The following is a 22713-nucleotide window of genomic DNA, read 5'->3' on the forward strand; positions in this document are numbered from 1 at the left end:
TTATTGCATAGCAGGCTGCTTTTTTTTTTCTTTTGCAACAGTGTAAAAACCCTAATTAAAGTGATTGTAAACAATCCCCTTGTAAAACAATACATTCGGTTTAAAATAGAAATGAAAGGACAAACTTTTTTTTATAGATATAAAAAACATTATAAATATATTTTTTTCCCTTTTTTATAAGTGATCATATTCCATCTATTTTCAGCTGCATAAGAGCTGGGGGAGGAGAACCAGCAACACGCTGAGCTTCCCAGTGAATGGCTGTGCAGGGGGCCGTGTCAGGACAAGTTTGATCATTGGGGGAGAGCATACTGAGTTTCCAGCATAGCTTGAGAACTGACCACGATGTTTTCTCCTGTTTAGTGTGGTCAGTTTTTAATAGGAAAGCAAGGGGACTGGCAGGAACACCAAGGATACACAACTGAAGCAATACAAAGGGATCAGGATACTTTCTGATACAAGTACATGGTACAACATGCACATATCAGGAATATAAAGTGTTAGGGTAATAAACATTTTAAGTAATCTTTCATTGAGTGGATAGGAGAATATTACATTGTTACATATTTACAAATGGTATTTTCTTTAGTGCATCCCATCTGACTGCATGTGTATGTCTATTTCCAATTTTACTTTTTGCAGCCAATTTGTTTTCTTTAAATCAGTAAAGATATCCTTTTTACAATCTTAATATGTGTTAACCACTTGCCGACCGCCGCACGACTATCTACGTCGGCGGTCAGCCCCTCACAGGCAAAGTGACGTAGGGCTACGTCACTAGCTTGTGAGGGTCTAGGGAGCGAGCGCGCGCCCCCGGAGGCGCGCTCCCGCTCCCGAGTGGTCACGGACCCCCCCGCGCGTGTGACCGGCGGACCCGATGTCCGCCGGCCACTCTGCGATCGGCGGGGGAGAGGGAGAAAGTCAGGCAGCTTGTGTAAACAAGCTGCCTGTCATTCTCCTCGCTGTATGAGAGCTGATCATCTGGATCTACTATGTAGATCCGTTGATCACTCTGCATACAGCTGAAGCCCCAGCCAATCACAGTTAGAATCACGCCCCTAGGGACACACACAGCCCCTCCCTCTCAAATAAAGTTAACCCCTTCACTACCAGTGTATTTTTACAGTAACAGTGCATATGTATAGCACTGATTACTGTAGAAATGTCACTGGTAACCCCAAAATTGTCAAAAATGTCAGTCAAGGGTCCGATCTGTCCGCCGCAATGTCGCAGTACCGCAAAAAAAATCGCAGATCGCCGCCATTACGCGTTAAAAAAAAAAACAACAAAAATGACAAAAATCTTTCCCTTAGTTAGTAAACGCAATAACTTTTGCGCAAACCAATCAAAATACGCTTTTTGCGATTTTTTTTTTACCAAACATAGGTAGCATAAAACAAATTGGCCGAAAATTTTAAAAAATTTTGATTTTTACATTTTTTTGGGGGGGAATTTCATATAAAAAAAAGGGAAAAATATTGCTATTTTTGCAAAATGGACGCTCTTTTTTTGTTTATAGCGCGTGATCAAAAAATCGCACAGGTGATCAAATACCGCCAAAAGAAAGCTCTGTTTGTGGGAAAAAAAGGACGCCAAATTCTCCGTTAAAGTCACGCAGTGCCGAATCGCAAAATACCCCCTGGTCGGAATGGGGGTAAAATCTTCCGGGGCTTAAGTGGTTAATGCCTAGTCCTTGGAAATCACAGAATAAAGTTTGAGGTAAAGCTCAACTCTGCCAGTGAAGCACCCACCAGCTTCATATAATAATAATAATAATAATAAATATTAATAATAAATAATAATAATAAATAATAATATACACACACATAGACAGTATATACAAAACAATTACCTTTTTTTTTTCTTTAGCCAGTAGGGGGATCGTAAATGCTGCTGAGATTGTCACCACATGATGTGGCGTCTCTCTGTAAAGAGGGTGATGTAATATTTTTGGTGGTGTCCAAGCTAGAGATTAAGCGGAGTTCCACCCAAAAGTGGAAGCTCCGCTTATCTGTCTCTTCCCCGCCTCTGGTGCCATATTTCTTCTTCACATTAATTCTTGACAGGTACCCATGCCCACTACTGTCAGACCTCATTCTGGCAAGGTCCGTCAGAAGTTCGGCCCCCATCCTCCTTCCCCTCTGCCGGGCCATTCAGCAAGCGCAGTGCACTTCGAGCATGCACAGTAGGAAATTGTCTGTGAAGCCACAAGGCTTCACTGCCGGTTTCCCTTACAGGCTATGGCAGCGGCGGCAGCACCAGAGAGCCGATAGAAACATCGGCTGAGGTGCCAACTTTGCTGTATTCCAGTACAGGTAAAAGTGTCCGAATATAAAAAGTCAGCAGCTACAGTATGTGTAGCTGCTAACTTAATTTTTCCATGGGCGGGGAGGTCTGGAGCACTGCTTTAGGACTTTAAAACATCCTTTAGCACTACATTGATGTAAAACGTGAACATTATTTACCCAAACTAATACACTGGGACCACTTGCCCAAACATCCCCCAGTACCTGTATCACATAGATGGCATATAAAAGGCCAAAAACATGTCGACAGATCATGCCTCCAGAGGGAATGTTGTTCCCACATGAACCCTTTTTTTGTAAATGAAACATGTAGGCAGGTGCAGTCTACATTCTCCACAGCAGGTGGCGCTCCTCCACAGTAGCACTGTAGTTAGAGAGGAAGTCAAAAGGAACATATTTCCTCCATGGTTTCCTGCGTCACTGGGGAAGCATCCAATTGGATGGTGCCACCTCATGTGACTCTGGCAGCACCTATTTAAGGCCCTGGCTTCCAGGTTTGGTGCACATTTGCGAGTTGGTAGAGTATGGACAGGTACCACACCAGGTAGGGTTGGAACTTTGAGTGTTCCCAGTTGCAGACTCAGAACCTATATGCAAATCGGGGGAGAGAACCGTCTGTGTGACAGCAGCCGGCAAATCACAGGCTGTGGATCCTTAAATTTGTCCAAAGGAGGGACCCCCTGGTCAGAATTAAAATCAGACATAGGTAAATCAATTCTCTGGACAGGGATAGGGGGGACCTTGGGTAGTTCGGCCATCACCTGAACCTTTGCAGCAATTTAATCTGCACAAGGCGACTGAGGACCTAAAAAGTAAAAGATAAAAGGAACAAGAAGGCGCAGCATTCTAAGTGTATCTATTTAATCATAAAACACGCGTATTCAATTGCACTCCGAAAGTGTGGAGATTAGGCAAGGCACAGTTCTCATGCTCCTCCGGATACGCCAGATGACAGTCACGTGGATCCCATGGATGTGTCAGGGACCGCTTCCTGCTGTAGCCCGGTGGAATGGCAAATTAATACTCTACAGTATCTCACAAAAGTGAGTACATCCCCTTACATTTTTGTGAATATTTTATTATATCTTTTTATGTGACAACACTGAAGAAATTACACTTTGCTACAATGTAAAGTAGTGAGTGTACAGCTTGTATAACAGTGTAAATTTGCTGTCCCCTCAAAATAACTCAACACAACCAAAAATATCTAAACTGCTGGCAACAAAAGTGAGTACACCCCTAAGTTAAAATGTCCAAATTGGGCCCAAAGTGTCAATATTTTGTGTGGCCACCCTTATCTTCCAGCCCTGCCTTAACCCTCTTGGGCATGGAGTTCACCACAGCTTCACAGGTTGCCACTGGAGCCCTCTTCCACTCCTGTATGACGACATCAGGAAGCTGGTGGATATTAGAGACCTTGAGCTCCTCCACCTTCAATTTGAGGATGCCCCACAGATGTTCAGTAGAGTTTAGGTCTGGAGATCTTGCTTGGCCATTCCATCACCTTTACCCTCAGCTTCTTTAGCAAGGCAGTGGTCATCTTGGAGGTGTGTTTGGGGTCGTTATGTTGGAATACTGCCCTGCGGCTCAGTCTCCAAAGGTAGGGGCTTATGCTCTGCTTCAGTATGTGACAGTACATGTTGGCATTCATGGTTCGCTCAATGAACTGTAGCTCCCCAGTGCCGGTAGCACTCATGCAACCCCAGACCATGACACTCCCACCACCATGTTTGACTGTAGGCAAGACACACTTGTCTTTGTACTGCTCACCTGGTTGGCGCCACACACGCTTGACACCATCTTAAGTTTATCTTGGTCTCATCAGACCACAGGACATAGTTCCAGTAATCTATGTCCTTAGTCTGCTTGTCTTGAGCAAACTGTTTGCGGGCTTTCTTGTGCATCATCTTTAGAAGAGTCTTCCTTCTGGGACGACATGCATACCAGTTTGATGCAGTGTGCGGCGTATGGTCTGAGCACTGAGCCCCCACCCCTTCAGCCTCTGCAGCAATGCTGGCAGCAATCATACGACTATTTCCCAAAGACAACCTCTGGATATGATGCTGAGCACATGCGCTAAACTCCTTTGGTCGACCATGGCGAGGCCTGTTCTGAGTGGAACCTGTCCTGTTAAATCGCTGTATGGTCTTGGCCACCATGCTGCAGCTCAGTTTCAGAGTCTTGGCAATCTTCTTATAGCCAAGGTCATCTTTATGTACAGCAACATTTCTTTTTTTCAGATCTCAGAGTTCTTTGCCATGAGGTGCCATGTTGGACTCTGTGACCAGTATGAGCAAGTGAAAGCGAAAAAACACCAACTTTACTGTTTTCTTATTTTTTATTCACATAAAGTGTATTTTTTCCCAAAAAAAAAAATGCGTTTGTAAGACCGTTGTGCAAATACGGTGTGACAAAAAAATTGCAACAATCTAGATTTTATTCTCTAGAGTAAGGGTCCTTTCACATGGCGCACCGTCTGATGAGGTCCGTTCTGCTCAGCGGGGGATCGATCCGCCGATCCCCGCTGAGTAGGCGGATGACAGGTCCATCTCTGCTCTATGTGTGGAGATGGACCTGTCAGATCCCTACTCTCCTCTATAGAGGATCGGATGAGAACGGACCACCTGTCCGTTCTCATCCGATCCCATCCCATCCGATCCACCAGACGGATGGAAAATAGAGTTTCCATCCATTTGGATTTCACGGACAGGATCGGATCGGATAGCAGCGGATGTCAGTGGAGATCCGCTGCCCCATAATGAGCAGAGGCGGATAGGATTGGCTGTGTGAAAGGACCCTTAGTCTCTGCAAAAAAAAAAAACTTGTAAAGTTAAAAAAAAAACTGATTTTAACTTGTAAAGTGACAGAAATAGGCCTGGTCCTTAAGTGGTTAACAACATTAATGGCAAAGGGCAGCACTTTTTTTTTTTTCTTTAATACCCGATTGTAATTCGTGATTTAGGGCATGTATAAAATTAAATTGTACTCACTTTTTTAGTTCATTCAGATTCACTCTGTCTCTGTTCTGTCAGTCAGTGTCACACTCGCCTAGCCTGGAGAGCTGCTGGAGGGAGAAGGTGAGTGGAGCAACACTCTAGGCGCACGGTGGAGGAGGAAGGTGACGTCACTGGTTGCTAGGCGCCAGGCGGTGATAGCAACCAGTGCACTCACTCAATGCTGTGTACATTCCGGTGCGGCTGCTGTATAGGCCAGCGGCATGGCGGCGGGACTACAACAAAAGCTTTCAGCTCCAGGCCTGCTGGAGAAAGTGGAACTCGGGCGGCACTGTGACTGTCGGGGAAAGGGAGAGAGAGCGTGGGTAATAATTTCAGAAATTGGAGAGTGGGTAAAATTTTCAGGGGGGGCAATTGACCCGTTGCCCCCCCCCCCCCTGGATCCGCCACAACGTTAATGGTTATCTGTTCAGCTATTTTGAAGGGACAGCAAATTGACACTGTTATACAAGCTGTACACTCACTACTTTACATTGTAGCAATGTGTCATTTCTTCAGTGTTGTAACATGAAAAAATATAATAAATGATTTACAAAAATGTGAAGGGTGTACTCACTTTTGTGAGATACTGTATGTGGAGAAGCCCCGTGGGTAGGCAGCTCTGTTACGTCAGGGATAGAGTAAGCCCGATGATAGGATGTCCAGTTGTCAGCTTGACCAGCTGGTCTGCAGAGAGCGGTATGACTAAAAACAGTAATTTGGTCTGACGAAGGAGCTAGGAGGCTCCAAAACATGTTTCCACCCACCTCACTGCCCATTGTGTGATGTTACCACTGCCAGACACCGGTTGGACATGCTCTCCAATCTGGCTTGCTTTCCAGCCTGGTTATGGCCGGCCACGGTTTTTAGTCACACCGCTCTCTCGTCCTGCACACCAGCCAGTCAAGCCAGTCAAGCTGACACCCTATAATGGGGCTTACTCCATCCCTGGAGTTACAGAGCTGCCTTCCCATAGGGCCACTCCACATAGATTAGCCATTTGGCATTCCACCAGGATACAGCAGGATGCGGTCCCTGACACATGCATGGGATCCACATGACATGGCGGATCCGGAGGAGCATGAGAACTGTGCATCGCCTAATCTCCACACTTTGTGAGTGCAATCCAATTTTAATACATGTGTTTTATGATTAAATAGAATGCTTAGACTGCTGTGCCTTCTTGTTCCTTTTAGCTGCTAGAGCAGTGGTTCTTAACCTGGGTTCGATCGAACCTCAGGGGTTCGGTGAGTCTCGCGGGTTCGGCGGAGGTCAAGACATACACCGGACTCATATGATTCGTGATGACACGCCCCGCTCATCCCCCCGAGAATATATTACTGATTGTGAGGCCGAGCGCACCCAGGGAAATCAGAGCTGCGGTCGGGACAACTCACAGCCATTACACATAGACACTTGACTCTCCGCCCCCCTGTACCTCCCCCAGCAGGGTTCCAGCCTATCTCCTGCAGGCTGCTTGCTGCTTAAGTGGGCGGGATAGGGATGTACCTGACCACGGAGATCGCGCCCGTCTGGAAGAGGTAAGTGTGAGCAGCTGAGCAGAGGGAGCCGAGTGAATGTTCCTGGAGGTAGGCTCAGCTAGCTGTACATGGTGGATTAGTTTACAAGCACCTTTATGCTAAGTCTGCTGAGTTACTGCAGCTTAGCATAGAGGTGCTGTTAGCTGACAAATGGAAATGCATATCCTTTTCATTTAGCTCAATAAAGCATTGTGAATGCCCCCTGGTGTGTGCCCTCCTGATACCACATGGTATGCCCTCCCAAACCCCCCCCCCCCAGTGTGTGCCCTTCTGATACCCCATGGTATGCCCTCCCAACACCTCCCCCCCAGTGTGTGCCCTCCTGACACCCCATGGTATGCCCTCCCAACCCCCCCACCCCAATGTGTGCCCTCCTGAAACCCCATGGTATGCCCTCCCACCCCCCCCCCCATGTGCCCCCCTGACACCCCATGGTATGCCCTCCCAACCCCACCCCAGTGTGTGCCCTCCTAACACCCCATTGTATGCCCCACCCCCCAGTCACACTGATTTGCAGTAAATATTCATTATTATGCTTTTGTTTTTGTGTGAAAATCATGTTTTAATCATGGTTTTGTTCTTTGTTCTTAAAGGTTTTATTCTTTAGGCCCCATGCACACGGGGCGTTTTTAACGCCGCTGTAAGCAGCGTCAGACGTTTTCCTCTTGCAGCCTAAAAACGCCCCTCCATGTTATTCTATGGCCTCATGCACACAAAGACGTTTTTAAGCTGTAAGTGGCCTAAGCGTTTTTCAGCTGCAACAAGAACCCACGGGCTGCGCGTTCTGAGGCCCAGCGTTAGAGCGTTAAAAGCGCTTGACGCTATTTAACGCTATTTAACGTTTTTATCGGCGTTTTCCAGCGTCCGGCGTTATTAAGCTGTAGAAATTTTCAGAAATGTGATTGGTCACTGTAATGGAGTAAAAACACAGGAAATGCATTTTTACATTTCCCAAGTGTCCTTTGCTCAGCCGTGTGGGTGGGTGGGTGTGTCTGTGTGGACATACAGGAGAGAGGGACAATGGCTGCTGATATAGGTCAGACAGAGCTTATCTCTGCAGTTGAGGCCCATCCAGAGCTGTGGGATGTCTCCCATCCCTTCTATAGTGACAGGATTAAAAAATCAAAAACCTGGATGGATATATCTGAAGCCCTAACACCAGGCTGGGACCGATTGAGCACCGCAGAGAAGAAGGAAAGAAGTAAGTTTTTCAGAAATGCATGACTTGTGTGCTGTATAATTACAAAGAATGCATATTTTAACCTTACTTCACTTTTCTTCTTAGGCAAAATATTCCAAAAGAGGTAGAAGTCCCTGCGTGATCGGGTCAGGAGGGATCTGACAGAGGAGGAAAAAGCTAACACAAGTGGTGCAGCTGCCTCCCACAAAAGAAGACACGTGTACCACAACCACCTGGCATTCCTGCGTCAAGCAATGATAGACAGCAGTAGAGAGTAAGTCGCACATACTGTATTTTTGACTTACATATAGGGGTGCTCAGAGCATCGTTTTCTGTGAATGTATTGCTATTCTGCAGCCATTTTTTTTTACATATTTTTCAGGACAACATCTAATATTGCGGACCTGACTCAGGATGCTAGTCAGGAGGTGGTTGAAGAACCAGAGGACAGACCCCCCAGTGCTGCCACTGAAAACAGTGACATGTTCCAATCCAGTGGATCTCATGTCTGCGATGAATCCACAATACAGGTTAGTGTCTGTCTAGTCTGTCTGCCATTCTGTTCTTCATTGTATGTATGTGACAAACTGAACCTTTTTCTTTCTTAACAGGAATCCAGGGACCAGGAATGTGCTGTGGAAGAAATTCCCGATAGTGGTGTGGGGCGTGGCCGTGGCGAGGTACCCGTTCGTGGCAACGAGGTATGTGTGCGTGGCCGTGGCGCTGTGCGTGGCCGTGGCCGCAATCAGCGTCAGAGGGGTGGCTTTATTGTCCATCAAAACGAGGACGGGGTGTTAGCGTTGCTGCAGGAAGTGCGGCAGGAGAGGCGCAGTGGGGATGTGTTCCTCGATCCTGGCAACTCACGCGCCGCCTTCTGCCGTGCTGCATACTACATCCTGGAGGACATTGGGGGACCTGAAGAAAAGCTTTGTATGGATCGTGTGCTCGCCATCATGACCCAATATAGGCATGCAAAACTAAGTGGTGGCCCGCCACCATCAAACGATCCATTCAACACTTTTCTTGATCCCCCAATGCCCTCTGTGACCTCAGCAACGCTAACACCCCACTTTCAATACCGCCCCCCTCCGCAACGCCACCTACCTACCTTGTCCCCTCCGCAACGCCACCCAACACCTGTCTTGTCCACGCCCTCCTATTTCCCACCCCACTCCTCCATTGATTTCTCCCAACCACCTACCCATTACCCGCCACCAAACTTACCTGGACCCCCTTACCACCATGAGGTTGCGCAGGAACGACATGTCCAAGCCACCCACTCGCATCCTGACATCAGCTATCCACGTTCGAAGTCACCGCGGTAAAGCCAGGACGATCAGTCAGGATACACCTACCAGCATTTGTGATTTTTCTCTTTTTTTTGTGTTTATTTGAATAAAAACCTTTTTTTGAAATGATATTTTGCCTCATTTTTTTTTAAAGTTGTATGTTGAAATAGAAGTACATCTGCACAGGCCATTGGGCTGGCACACACTTGCCACATGCAGAAGGAAACCCCCCTCCTACTTCTGCATGTGGCAAGTGTATGCACAGACCAGGGCTGGCACACACTTGCCACATGCAGAAGGAAACCCCCCTCCTTCTTCTGCATGTGGCAAGTGTATGCACAGACCAGGGCTGGCACACACTTGCCACATGCAGAAGGAAACCCCCCTCCTTCTTCTGCATGTGTCAAGTGTATGCACAGGCCATTGGGCTGGCACACACTTGCCACATGCAGAAGGAAACCCCCCTCCTTCTTCTGCATGTGGCAAGTGTATGCACAGGCCATTGGGCTGGCACACACTTGCCACATGCAGAAGGAAACCCCCCTCCTTCTTCTGCATGTGGCAAGTGTATGCACAGACCAGGGCTGGCACACACTTGCCACATGCAACATTGAACTGGAACAATGGAAGAATGATAGACATCAAAAGAACTGACATACATGTTTAATAAAAGCTGTATGTGAAGATATCACAAAGTTTACAAGATGAATGATTTTAGACAAAATTATCCTGCCATGCCACTTCCCCATCAGGCGAGACAAAGAAATCCGCAAACTTATCTCTGATGGTCATGACTCGTGCTGTTGTTCGTAAGTCCATAAACTGCACGCGGTGCATGGGGTTACGTGGCTCTGGTTCAACGCTGCTCCTGTCGCTTCTCCTTAGGAAATTGTGCAAAACACAGCAGGCCAGGACAACCTTGGTGGCATTGTCAACATCCAGTTGCATACATGACAGCAAAACCCTCCATTTTGCTGAGCACACACCAAACGCACACTCCACAACACGACGAGCTCGGCTCAGTCGATAATTGAATATACGTTTGGTGTGACTCAGTCCATAGCCACTGTATGGCCTCATCAGATTTTCTGCCAGTCCAAATGCTTCGTCGGCCACCATGACCAATGGCAAGCTTGGTTCCTCAGTACACGGTAGCGGCCTGCTTGTTGGTATGTTGAGTCGTCCTTCGTGTAGCCGACGTCCAAAGGCCGATTCTCGAAAGATGCGGGCATCACCCTGGCTGCCATATGCTCCTACATCAACAGCAAGGAATTGAAGATGGGCATCAGACAATGCCAGGAGTACCACAGAAAAATATTCCTTGTAGTTAAAGTAGGCAGAGCCGGAATGGGGGGGGGCTTCTTCACCCTGATGTGTTTTCCATCAAGGGCACCGATACAGTTGGGGAACTGGGTTTTCTCCCAAAATTCGTCGACAACTGCTTCCCACATCTCTTCAGTCGGCTCCGGCATGACCACCTCCTTCAACTGCTCCCATATTGCCGCACATGTCTCCTTAACAATTTTGGCCACCGTGGAGACACCTAGCAGAAAATAGTGGTGTAAGGAGACAAAGCTTTGGCCAGTAGCAAGAAACCTAAAATAAAAAGAAAAAATGATTACATATTACATCTATCTTTCAAAAATACATTGAAAATATGTTTTAACTCACCACCTAACCCTCTTAACCCAAGTACTAACCCTATACAAAACACCCACAAATGATTTCACTTACCGAAGTGTCACAAGCAGCCTTTCCTCCGGTGACACACTGCTTCGCATGTTCGTGTCCATCCTGGATAGCCTTGGCCTGAGCTTCTCCAGCAGGTCATCGAAAAGCGGAACGGACATACGTGAGAAGTTGTACCACTTGTCCGGATACATGCGGAGTTGGGTGTACATGGTGGTAAAGTACCCCACGGACAGACGCTGCAACATGACAGGATGCACCCAGAACCTTCGCCGTCTGCTCCTCTCATTCTCCTCCTCCAACTGTCTCCTTCTACGCATCCTTCTCAAGATGATGAGCAGGATCGCCTCATCAACCTTCTGCATAACAGGATCCATGACTCAGAAATGCAAAAAATACTCCGAAAATACAAGAAACACTCTCAACTGATCTGAAAATGCTCTCTCCTCTCTCTCTCTCCTACCAAAATGGCTTCCACACATTGCATTGTGGTTATTTTGGGTGTGGAAAATGGAGGAGGACTGATTTTTTAAAAAAACGCTATTTAGCGCTGACGCGGCTTAACGCGGCTTAACGCTCATTAACATAATTTGAGAAACGCTGTTTAACGTGCGTTTTTAACGCCGGTTTTTCCCGGCGTCATAACTAGCTTGGACGTACGTTTTTTTTAACGCCCCGTGTGCATGGGGCCTTAATGGTTTCGTTCATTTTGTGCACCTACGTATAAATATTTACCCAAATATATACCTATGTTTTGAATTTGAAAAAATCATATTTTATTTTTCCAATTAAGAAGGGTTTGGTGAATGCGCATATGAAACTGGTGGGGTTGAGTACCTCCAACAAGGTTAAGAACCAATGTGCTAGAGGTTCCAATACCCTCATAAAAGAAGTGTTGCAGCAGTCATTACAAGTGAAATTTTTTTTATGGGATTTCCCAATAGACTCCTAGAGACTTCCACTCCCTTCCTAGGAAAAGGTTTCATTATCGAGGCTTGTTAAAATATACTGTTTGCTCTGAGAGTTTATTTACTCAGGACCTAAAAACCCTGAAAAGGACAAACTTTGCCCCCCTTTCTGGGTACTCCCAAAAGACACATTTCATTGCTCTCCTCAATGTTCACAAAAGAAGTCAACAGGCCTGGAACCCAGGGAAGATGTCCCCCCACCCCAATAATGGGTGAGGGCCGACCTTCACGCTGTCTGCGGGTACAGGAAGCTAGCTCCAGGCTTACCAGACCAAGGTTGCTTGGATTGTGGCAGGAAGGTACTCTTTCCCCCCGTTATAGACTTAATGTCGTCATACAGGGTAGCCTCAAACGATCGCCTTGAAAGGACAGATTAATTAGAGCTTTTGTAGAGGCTTGGTCTGCGGACCAATTCTTAAGCCACAGTACGCGCCTAATCACCACCACTGAAACAAAGTTTGGACAGCACAGGAGTTATATCCAAAGCTGCATCGCAAATAAACTGCAGCTCATGGACCAACTGGTCTGCTAAATTAACATAAGAAAAAGCTTGGCCCATTCAGTTAAGGTTTGAGACACCAGGGCTGAGGCAAAGACTGCAATGCCAAACCAGCCATTGTTAACATGCTGCGTGCCACAGCCTCCGCTTTCTTGTCAGCTGGGTCCTTAAAGGATGGGGATTCCTCTACTGGGATTGTTCTGCTTCACGTTATTGAACTGTTGTATAACACTAGTCAGACAGCTTAACAATAATTCAGAAGTCAAGAAACGGGAGACATCAGATCTGTATGTATTCTTTTTTCTGAATAACTTTGTAAAACTACAACATAAGCATAAACAAAACATATGTGTCAGTACATTAAACATTATACAGCAGCCTCACTCCATCAGTGAAGGTATTACAGACAATTCCATCATTAGTCCTGGAATAGATAGGAGCTCTTCTGCTGCTGTCTGCTGTATCAGGGGGGTCAGTTGTGAAATGGAGGAAATACAGTTGCAGGTTAAAGGTTACTGCCTCTTCCTCTGAGGGAAAACACTACTTCCTGTCAAGCTCTGGCAAATAATAACTATAATAACTAACTTTGACCACTAGATGGCAGCAACATCAACAACATTGCAGTATAATCTGTAACAGCACTTTACTATGACCAATATGGGCAGAACACTCCCTGTCTGGCATAATTTATTATGTCACTACCCAAACAATTACTGCTATGCAGAAAAAACATATACACAGGAAAATGGAATCCTAGTTAGTCTGAGATCAAAACTATAATGTCAGTTATAGGTCTGAGATAAATTCTGGCAGTCTCATTTTTTACAATCTTGACCTCTACCTTTCTAACCTTGCCGTCCCTGCTAGGTAGAACATTGACAATAAGTCCTACGGGCCACTCGTTTCTGCTCTCTTGGCTGTCCTTCAACAGAACAACATCACCCGCTTTTACATTTGGGCGATCCTCAGTCCATTTCCTACGACGTTGCAGGTTTGACAGATACTCTCTCTTCCATCTTTTCCAAAAGGTTCTGCCAAGCATTGTACTTGCTTCCATTGTTTCGCATGAACTTGGGTTGTACTTATGGTTCCAGATGGAGCAGACAAAGAGTTCACCTTTTGAGTTAACAACATTGCTGGGGTAAGGACCATAAGTGTATCTGGGTCCGAGGACACAGGAACTATAGGCCTGGCATTCATAATAGCTGTGACCTCTGCCATAAAGGTGCTTAAAGTCTCATGGGTCAAGTGAGCAGGTTTGGTTTGTAGCAACATAGCGTCCAAGATTCGCCTGGTAATACCTATAAGTCTCTCCCAGACACCACCCATGTGTGAGGAGTGTGGAGGATTAAAGACCCATGTACATCCTCTGTCTTGGAGAACGTCTTGCAATTGTGATTCACTGTCACAAATGTTAAGTTCTTTGCAGGCTCCCACAAAGTTTGTTCCTCTGTCAGAACGGAGCAGTTTTGCTGGGCCATGAATTGAGAAGAATCTCCTCAAGGCATTAATAAAGCTTGATGTTGACATGGCTTCAAGTAGCTCTATGTGTACAGCTCAGGTAGACAAACAAGTGAAAAGGACTGCCCATCATTTATTGTCCGCGCTGCCTCCTCTAATGCAACAGGTTAAAACAGACCACGGACCAAATACATCTAAGTGAAAGGTGAAAGGTGGCTGGTGAAAGGTGGTTGAGCAATTACTCTGTCTTCTGGCAGCTCTGCCATCTTTTGACTTTGTAATCTTCCTAGCAGCTTGCGACAGATGACACATTTGTGTATAACAGCTGATACCAAGCGTTTGCCACCAAGAATCCAGAAACTTGCGGATCTAATTGCCCCTTCTGTGATGTGTCGCCCTTGATGAACTACTTGTTCATGATAGTACCTAACAAGCAGTGTTGCAATGTGGTGATCATAAGGTATAATGACAGGGTGTTTCTCTTCCTCTGAAATCTCAGCAAGAGACAAACGTCCACCTACTCTCAACAACCCATTCTTGTCTAAAAAGGGGCTAAGCCTCCCAAGACGGCTTTGTTTTGGGAATGTCTTTTGTTTTTTGATGCAGTCAAATTCCTTCTGGAAATGCTTGTTTTGAACAGAAGAAATTATAACAGACTTTGCCTGAGCAAGTTCCACTAAATTGACCTGTTCATGGAAACCTTCCCACCTTCTGACCTGATCGCTATTGGTTTCTCTCCGGAAGGATTTAGCGAAATGGATGAGTCTGGCTAGGGTCTTAACTAATATCTTCCAGCAAGAAAATCTCTCAAACAAAGCAATGTGAGTGAAGTGTGGTTTCAGAAGCTTTGGTACTGAAACTCGTAATTTCCGATCTGATTTCAGGGTCACCTTTGGGCTCTATGAGTGGATAAACATTAGCAGTGGCTATCTGCTCACAGTGTGGTTGGTAGACACCAAACATTGGTAGATACCAGTGTTCCCTGTCTGTCTCAAGTGGTTCTGCAACTTCAGCGTGATCATTGTCTAGCATCCCTTTAATAAATTCAATGAAATCTCTTTTCACTTCTGGCTTTCTCAGCAGTGTTTTGCTGAATGAATGCAAACGCTTCATGGCTTGTTCCCTGTTACTAGGCAAAACACGTCTGGGTTTGCGAAAGGGGAGAGGGGCCACCCAACTGTGATTGTCATCTTGGTAAGCCTCTCTGTCCATGATCTGCAAGAAGGTCTGATCCTCTATAGAGAGGGCCTGTTTGTCATCATCTTTAGTTTTCTGGAACACTGCAATCCCTAGATTGTCTGTTTCAATGTTGGAATTGACTTCTTCTTTACCATATAGTGTAGAAGAGTCACAGTGTTGTGTTGACCCGACAAAGCTTTCCTTGACAACGAAGCTGTTGTGACAGGGACTGAGAAGAGATGTGCGTCCATTTGTTAACACGGACGTCTTCAGAGTGCTAATGTTGTCAGGCTGGTGCACTGTCCCCAGGCAAACTTCTCCTACAATGACCCACCCCAGGTCCGGTCTCTGTGCATAGGGGGCATTATAAGGTCCATTGATTTGCTGGCGCACCTTGTGTACCTGAAGGATGTCCCTCCCAAGAAGTAGAAGGATAGAAACATCTGGCTCAACAGCTGGGATAAGGTGAGCAATTGAGCGGAGGTGAGGGTGGTGATGGGCTACTTCTGGAGAGGGAATCTCAGTTTTGTTGTCAGGTATCATGCCACACTCTATTAGGGTAGCAAGTGGGAACTGCACTTTCTTATTGAAGGATTCAATGGTAAAGTCAGTAGCTCTTCTCCCTGTGGTTTCAATTGTCCCCGCACATGTCCTTAGAGTGTATGGAACTGCACTTGTCTTAAGGTTAAAGATATCAAAGAAATCTGACTTTGCAAGGGATCTGTTGCTCTGTTCATCTAGCACTGCATGCATTTTCACTGCTCTTTCTCTCTTGCCAGTGGGATACACAGTCACTAAACAGATTTTTGAGCATGATAAGGCACTCTTGCCTTGTCCACATACTTCAGTGTAATTAGACATTACTGAGGAGAGTGGGGTCTCTTGTTGCTCTCTGTCCTGATTTTTCCTGGGTTCTACAGTCTCTAGTGGAGCAGGAGCAGGGCCAGGGTGCAAAGCTGCAATATGTCTCTCACTGCCACATTCTGTACATTCTACTGGTATTTTGCAGTCTTTGGCAATGTGAAAAGTAGATCCGCAGCACTTGAAGCAGATGCCGTTTTGTTTAAGGAAGGACATCCGCTCTGCAATGGGTTTGCTTTTAAAGCCTTTGCATTTCTTTAGTGGATGTGGTTTTTTGTGTATTGGGCAATGTCTATAAGGGTTTTCTATGGTGTGTACCTTGTGGGTGCTTTGGTAGTCTGTGACTTCTAAAAGGTACAGCTGTTTTGTGTGTGGATACAGAGGTCCTACCGTGAGGTCTCTCAGGTCTGTGCGATTGATTGCCGCTGGTGGTGAAGGCGAAACTGGGATCACTTCGGATTTTCGCTTGCTGTCGGACAAACCTAGAAAACACAGAGAAAGGGGGAAAGGCGACTCCATAATCTTCTTTGAATTTACCTCCCAAAGACATCCACTTGTCTTGCAGATTTGAGGGCAGTTTCTCTACTATGGGATTAGTGCCTCTAGCTGTATCTAGATATGAAAGTCCTGGCAAGTAGCCATCCTCTTTGGCATATTCTATCTCTAGTAGAAGATCACTTAGTTCTTGTAGCCGCACGTTGTCTCTGTAGCCCACCTTGGGAAAGACTTCAGGTTTTCTCAACAGTGCTCCTTCTATTACCTCTGGGGATCCATACGTTTCTTCTAGTCTTTTCCAGGTCATGTTGAGTCCTGCTGCGGGATTGAACAGGTTTGCTCTTCTCATCCTCTTCGCATGATCTACTGACTCGGTACCAAGCCATTTTATCATTAAATTAAGCATTTCTGCTGGTGATAAGTTCAGACCTTCAGTGGCATTCAGAAAAGAAGATTTCCATACCCAATAGTTTTCAGGACAGTCATCGAATTGGAGAAAGCCTGAGCTAACCATTTCTTTGCGGATGAGATAATTGGTGACGTCCACTGCACATTGTTGTTCGCGCATGTAATCTATAGGTTGAGGTGATGGGAATACTTGTTTTTTGTTCTTAGGGGTTTCCGGTGCTTCATTCTTGATTTGCTGGCAGCCGCTGACCTCATGTGGTTGATTGGGCCTGCTCAGGGGGTCTGTTGATCTCAGCCTTTGCTTCAGGTTTAAGAGACTGTTCCTTTGTGTGTGCATCAGTAGAGTTCTGTATGTACTCACTTGTACGATCTGCAGAGAATAGAGGTTTTTCTGGAACCTCTGCGCCTTTATATGATTTTTCACTTCCTGATCGACTTGTTCCCATGTAGGCATCGGCCTCTGCTTGAGCAACTGCAACTGCAGCCTGTCGCTGCAGGATGAGCAATTTTGATTCTAATTCTTCTTGTGCCATGACAGCTTTCTTTGCTGCTAACTCCTGCATCATCTTGGCTTTTTCTTGTGCTGTGACAGCTTTCTTTGCTGCTAACTCCTGCATCATCTTTGCTTCTTTTTCTGCGTACTGTAGCTGGACGCGGGCAGCTTCTGCCTTGGCACGAGCTCTAGCCGCTGAGGAACTTGCTAAGGACATCTTGCTAGCCAGTGAAGCTCTGGATACATTGTGCATCGTCTTGCTGGGCACCAGGAATGTTCTCCCTGCCTTGCTGTGTCGGCGGTAGCGTGACATCAGCCTGGTACTTTGTTCCTGATCTTAGACTCATGCTGCAGTAATGGCGTCTCAGTTTATTCTCGACCGGACGTGGTTGTCTTTTTACTGTTATGCTTCGCGTTATTGAACTGTTGTATAACACTAGTCAGACAGCTTAACAATAATTCAGAAGTCAAGAAACGGGAGACATCAGATCTGTATGTATTCTTTTTTCTGAATAACTATGTAAAACTACAGCATAAGCATAAACAAAACATATGTGTCAGTACATTAAACATTATACAGCAGCCTCACTCCATCAGTGAAGGTACTTACAGACAATTCCATCATTAGTCCTGGAATAGATAGGAGCTCTTCTGCTGCTGTCTGCTGTATCAGGGGGGTCAGTTGTGAAATGGAGGAAATACAGTTCCAGGTTAAAGGTTACAGCCTCTCCCTCAGAAGAAAACACTACTTCCTGTCAAGTTCTGGCAAATAACTATAATAACTAACTTTGACCACTAGATGGCAGCAACATCAACAACATTGCAGTATAATCTGTAACAGCACTTTACTATGACCAATATGGGCAGAACAGGGATCATGGTTGCTTTATTCAACCTGAAAACAGGAGGGTACACCACTGATGGACTAGTCTACTTCTTTAAAAGTGACTCCTCAAAAGGGTAACGTACAGCAAAATGTTTGGGGATCACAAACAGTAATTTTGGTCGTTCCCATTATTTACAGGAAAACTGTCAAGAAAGTGCACATAAGGAAACACTTTTGGAGTGCGAGGTGACTTAAGCGTACCAAACGACACAGCCTTGTGCGTGGCTACATCAGCCGCATCCTCCATTTTTAAAGTCTCACACACTGCATTGATAAGTGTGTCTACCAGCGCTGCTGTGGCCATGGAGAAATCATCCTTTTTAATCAGATGGATCTGGGGGGTGTGATATTAAGCCGCCCTAGACGGGCCACATTCACAGTGGCATCAGGCTTAGAATCAAATGAGACCGACTGAGCAGGGGAAGGCGGGGGATGCTTCGTTCTGGGCCTTTGCCCACACTCCACTTCCACCTGGGACACTAAGGTCTGCAGGACCGCCATCAGTGCAACCATGGGAAGCTGGGGTTTCGGGGGACCTGCCACCTTCATGGAGGGGCTCAGTGGGGGAGATGTGACCCTGAGGCTCCATAAGGAAGACCTTGCAGTACAAAAATGATCTTTTAGCACCACTAAAGGATCTCCTCAAGGCTCAGGGTACCTATCAGCACAGAGAGAGAGATAACAAGGACCCCCAAGGACTCACCCTACCGATCGAAGGAGCACCGAGAATTCGAACCCAGCATCATCATGGACGCTATCCCTGTTTATATGTTCTGGGCACAGGAAGAGGAAACTAAGGAGGAGCTTAGGCATCCCCATGAGGCTTCAGTCATCTCCAGCGTCTCCCAGACTAAGGGAAAATGGCCCCTATAACATCATCCAGGTACACAATCATGGCTGCCAAATGGAGACCAGCCAGACTAAGGAAAAATGGCCACCATCAGCTACAAACGCTGAAGCATGCTGCCAGGATCTTTCCAGTGTAGCACCCTCCTAGGTAGGTGCTAGGTAAAAGCATCTTATGCTCCTTCTGCTTATCAGGGGAGCCTGATCTATTAGCTTGCCTGTTGCATGTTCCCTGGTGTTATTCACTGGGTCTGAGGGAGTGTCCCCACTGTATCCAATAAGGGAGCTTGTTGGACAGTGTAGGAAACCCAGCCAGTAAAACATTGGCTTTTGTGGGAGTCCCAGTGGGAGGGCACTCTTGCAGTGAATTCTGGGATTGCTCATAAAAGCTGAGGGGACATGTGACAGGGCATCTTGGGCAGGAAGCAGAGTCCCAGGAGGAGGCTGACGGCTGTCTCTCCTCCTGTTGCATGAGGAAAGTGGTCATAGGAGGTCGGCCTAGTGAACAAAGTCTGGAGCTGAACTGCAGAGGATCCTGTAAAGCTGACAGTGGAGCTGCTGGCAGAGTCTTCCGGGGAAAAACAGTGTCTGTGAGTACCAGGGGACTTGCCAAAGGGTTTGCCCAGGAAAGGGGACCACTCCAGTGAAGTCAGAGGATCAAGGGGTCAGCCCACACAGAGTGTCAGAGTTAAAGGGGTGCCGTGTAGAACCCTGAAGAGTAGGGACAAAGGGGGTGCCAAGTAGCACCCTGAAGAGTGATTCACAGTACAGTACAGTTCCTTTGATTCTTCTTCACTATAGTGGCAAGGTGAAGCAGCGGCCTTGCCGCATCCAGTGTTAATCAGAAGTCCCAGCAAATTGTGCATAGTTATTCAGTTGGAGTATCCCATTCATCCCTTCTCCTATCACAGTTCTCAAATAAATCAACAAAAAAAAAAACAAAACCCCTGGACTGTTTTCTGACTGAGCCAAGCACTTAGAATATGCTAAATCGTCAGGTTGTTGCTATAGGTAACCCAGGGGAACCCGTAACCAGCAGCTCCCACAGGAGTAGTGCTACACCAGCATCATTTGCAGAGCTGCACCCTCTGTAAGGTGACCCCCCCCCCCCCCTGAAGGTAGGACACATGTTAGGGGAGACTCCGCTGCGCACTCTGCACCGGTTTCTGCACCGGGACCCTCTGCCCTGAGACCTCCACCAGACTCCAGGTCCAGACAGGGGGGGGGGGGGAGTGGGGGGAAGCCCTGCTCACTGAGGGATTTAAGGATGGGAGGAGGGAATCTGCAGGCAGGTCCGACCATCCCTGAAAGTTACCAGCGTCCACCCCAAATAAATCACCAATGGGGAGAGGGGGGACTACTTAACCTTCTATGGTGTGGGTAACGCTCCAGACAGAACTCTTCGCTCTACCGAAGTAGGGTAGCTGTCGGCCAAGGGACCATTGCGACTCAGACCTAAGCCCAGTCGAATGCAACTCTGCGAGACATTTAACTTGTGGACCAGCCTCTGTCCGTGAGGCTATGTCGTGGCCGACATAGCGCGTACCTGCGGTCTGCACGTGCTCACTGGCTGGGCTGGAATGACCCCTGGATCTAAATTATCCAGCCTGTTTCCCAGCCCGGCAGTTGATTGTAGATCTCCCGAGAGAAAAAAACAAAAAAGATGTAAGGAAGGAGAAAAAAGTGCTAGGACCAGAGATCCCAGCCAGGAGCCTAGGTCCTTACTCCTGATTAGACAAGTTTAAACTGTTTACCTAGAGCAGAAAGGGGGGTTATATACCAGCTGAGGACGGCCCAAGGGTGTAATCAGGTGTTTCAGGTGTTTTTTGTTCTGCCTAGATTTACTTCTGGAGGAGGCAATATAACCCACTAGTTATGATTTATGGAGCGCTGTGTCAGTCGATGAACGAAAGAGAAAAATAGTTACAGTAAGATATGAAGTGAAATAAGATGATTTCTACTTATTGTGTTTGGGTTACATGGAGGGGGATCCATCAGAATCTCCAAATCATAACAAAATGAATACATTTAAATCTTCTGAAATAACTTCCGAAAATACGAATGGATTTGTAAAAACCAATATACTAAACGAATCCGAATATATGAAACAAATTCCAACATAACGAATGTAACAAAACAAAGTTATTAACTTAATGAATACGAAACTAAATACATTTTTTCATCATGCATTTCTCTATCTACAACATTCATTGAGCCATATTTTGATTCCCATCCTTTTTTTGTCAAATATTGCTCAACAAAAAAGTATTTTTGTTGAGCAATATTTGACAAAAAGGACAGGAATCAAAATGTTTTTTTTTTTTCTACCTTCTTCCTCTCAAACAACTAGCACTATATAACTCTTTTAAAAAAGTAATAACTGACCATTTACAGTATTCACAAGCTCAAGCTATGAATAGCTTATCAAACCGTTTATCCTAAACAATAAGTCTCAGTCCCAGAACTACTGTACTGGATAAACTAATTTTTGGTCAGTACTTGACTTCATCTTCCATTGGCCAGATAGCATGGTTGGAGCATGCGCTTTAATGAAGATCAATGGCTGCATTGAATAATGGCAATGCAATCTGCAATTAAATGGTCTTCAAGAGTTTACCATTTGTGTGACTCGCATCAAGTGTAGAGCGTTAAAGGACACCGCCACTCTCTTGGCTTTCTTTCAAGGGCTTTCCTCGCCCATGTTTATTAAAGGAAAATTCATCAAGCAGAAAAATAACAGGGTTTCCTTCGCAGGGAATGAGTGCAGATAAATCAGCGCTGCCTTAAAGCCTTACCCCCACTTTTATTTCCCTTGCAGGGGTTTCAGCATTTCAGTCCTAAACAAAATAAACGATCATTCAGCTCTTCTGGCTTGTACTTGCAGCACTGCTGCTCTGGCCTCAAACTCCAGGCCTTTGTCTGTCTCCTACAGGCTTATCTTACCCAACAGGGTGCACACGGATAGCAGCCTTGTGCCGCTCTGACTCCCACGTTGAGCCCTTCTGTCTCCTGGGCCAGACCTCGTGTCTGCTGGATTGGAGCTATAAACCATGGTCAGGTCATTATTAAAAGCCCAGCACACACCTAACCAATTAGTTTGCTGGCTATACTGAATAGCTGGACCCAGGATTGGAGAGTTCATTACACCCCGATCACTTTGAAATCTCCAGGCCCCAGGTCCCAAACTGGACTTTTTAAACCACTGAGGAAACAGAAAAGCCAGTTTCCTCTTCATTTCACAAGCTCCCTGGAGCCCCTCAACCTGCCTGGTTGAGAATTCTGGGTCTCTATCGCTTTCTAGACCCTGGCAGGGCAACGCTCTGCCACACATTGCGCTGTCTGATGAGTAGACACTAACCTTTAGATGGTATCACACAGATATATGGCTATGCCCACATACCTATTGATTTTGAGACAATTTATGGAAAAAAAATCACTAAATTCCAACTGTGAGTCAATGGATTAGCTATGTTTTAGCAAAACGTTTAGATGAGATTAGCTTATGCAGTTTCTAAATGCCTTTTAATCGTTTTTCTATTTTCTTTTTAGCTATTTTTTTTCATTTTTCAATATCAGGTTTAAATGGCCAAAACCAAAGAACTCAAATGATTTAATCTGA

General features: G+C 46.0%; 1 protein-coding gene and 1 pseudogene across 2 annotated transcripts in view; both read right to left on the reverse strand.

Annotated features, from left to right (window-relative positions):
• LOC309546075 (C4b-binding protein alpha chain-like) overlaps positions 1-22713 on the reverse strand; it is a 290333-nt gene that overhangs the window by 161603 nt on the left and 106017 nt on the right. The gene's annotated exons all lie outside the window — the stretch shown is intronic.
• On the reverse strand, positions 10024-11210 carry LOC309546659 (annotated as a pseudogene). Its single transcript has 2 exons — positions 11044-11210; positions 10024-10905 (listed from the first exon to the last, which is right to left on the reverse strand). The product of its transcript is annotated as an uncharacterized misc_RNA (transcript).

This window comes from Pelophylax lessonae, assembly GCF_965119305.1.
Source record: "Pelophylax lessonae genome assembly, chromosome: 2".
NCBI lineage: Eukaryota > Metazoa > Chordata > Amphibia > Anura > Ranidae > Pelophylax > Pelophylax lessonae.